This window comes from Triticum aestivum, unplaced genomic scaffold (genome assembly GCF_018294505.1).
Source record: "Triticum aestivum cultivar Chinese Spring unplaced genomic scaffold, IWGSC CS RefSeq v2.1 scaffold57351, whole genome shotgun sequence".
NCBI lineage: Eukaryota > Viridiplantae > Streptophyta > Magnoliopsida > Poales > Poaceae > Triticum > Triticum aestivum.
The window spans coordinates 30,498-32,706 of NW_025225238.1; positions in this window are offsets into that span (position 1 = coordinate 30,498).

Consider the following 2,209-nt stretch of genomic DNA (forward strand, 5'->3'; position numbering starts at 1 on the left):
TATATATATATACCCCCTCCCCGGGAGCACCCCCGCCCCGACCCTCTCGTTCGACCAGAACTCTCGAGGACACCCAAACCCTAGAAAAAAACGATGTTGGTCTCCTACCCCCTCCCGCCGCGCCCCTACCCGACAAACTCTCTCGAGGCCACCCAAATTTACCAAGTTAAAAGAGCATTGTCGTCGAGGCCACCCCAAACCCTTGAGGCATTGTCGAGGCCACCCCAAACCCTAGAGAAGCACCATCTAGGCCACTAATATGATTCCTTATTGTGATTAGCTAGCTAGTTCTATGTTTGCCACTAATATATATCCATCTGTCATGTTTGAATAATAATATACGTGTTCTAAATATTTGCAGAAACTATGGGGCACCCCCGAGACGAAGCAACAGAAGTGATGTTGGGGGACATAATCACAAAAGGAAGTGATGTCGTTGCGTCGTTTATCAATGACACTGATGGTCTGGAAGGACGGGGTAGTGAAGAAGGCTATGATTATGATGGCTCCGGTGACCCATTAATGCCGATACAAGAAGAGGGCTATGATTATGATGGCTCCGGTGACCCAATGAAGTTACAAGAAGGAGACCGTGATGACGGCTCCAGTGACTGAACCGAGTCCGGCCACCTATATATATTACTTAAGCCCGTGTTGACTAGCTAATTGATGCATTCATTGTTTTCATATGTACACATATTAATTAACTCTCATCTCTCTTCTTTTCTCTAGCCCTCCGGATCGAGCACAACTTCGGTAAAGAAACAAGGCCCGAAGAAAAAGTTGCGCTCGGATGAAAGGTTTTAGATCACAGCAATCGTGCGCGATGGCAAGCCGATTGAACCCATCCGGACAAGGGATGCATTTCGTGCTCAGTGCGGGGTTCTTGTTAGGGACGAGATCCCGATCAGTATCCACCAATGGTTAAAGCCTAAGAAAGAAGACCCTGAGGTGTCTGATGTCTCCGATATGCAGAAAGAAGATCTTTGGACAATGCTTAAGGAAAATTTCACCCTACCGCCAGAGAAGGCCAATTAAAGAGCAATTGATAAAGTCTCATGCTCTTCAAAAGATGGCAGAACTATTCAGGAGGTGGAAGAATGAGCTAAAAACAGAGTTTGTCGGCGAAGAAAAGACACCAGAATTCATCGGAAAGTATGAGAAGAGCAGAGATCATTGGCCCGCATTTGTGGCCCACAAGACATCGGAAAAGAGTAAGAAGATGTCAGCGACAAACAAGATAAATGCTGCGAAGAATAAGAATCACCATCGCACGGGGTCAGGTGGCTACCTCAAAGCCCGACCTTTGTGGGACAAGGCTGAGAATGACCTGATTGCTAAAGGAGTCGAACCAGAGACATTGAACTAGCCAGACCGTTGCCGGACTTGGTTCTTCGGGGTTGGCGAAACCTTGGACCCTGTATCAGGGAAGTGCGTTTGGACGGAAGGGCAACTGCGAATACCCGTCAGGAGGCTTCAGGAGTATATCGAGAAAGCGCAACAAGGGACGTTCGTTCCAAACAGAGAGAAGGACGAGCTCACAATGGCCCTCGGGAATCCTGAGCACCCTGGACGGACACGAGGCATGCCAGGCTCCGTTCCATGGAAGGCTGGGTTTCCGGACGCAGGGGGTTACAAAAGCCAGGAGAGGAGGAAGAAAGTGGAGCATTGCCAACTACAGGCGCTGCACAAAAGGGTACAAGGGCTAGAGGAACGAGAAGCAGATCGCAGCAAATGACCTGCGGAAGCTTCCCTTGAAGCTACCCCGCCATCTCAGCGGAGAAGCAGCATGGCTTCCACCGAGCAGACTCAACAGCTGGACCCTGTCTTCACGGCTCCTGCTAGCTACCCCATGGATGCTATCACGGATTCTCAACATTGCCACCTTATGGCGCGATGGATGATATTGAAAGTGAAGGCGGTTGTTGGCTCTGTTTTACCTACTGGACCTGGCACAACCTACCACAGCCGGTCGATTCCAGAAGGATATGCTAGGGTGATGGTGGATCAAATAACGGACGGATTTGAGGACCTTTTGCTTGACCACCCTACGTGTGAAGGGGAGATTCGGCTGGGTTCTTCTCTGAAGACTCCATGCCTATGGCGGAAGGAGCTCATCAACCTTCTGAACTGGACGCCTCCGCCTCCTCCTCCTCCTCCGGCGAGTCAGGGCACTCCGCCTCCTCCTCCGCCTCCTCCGGCGAGTGAT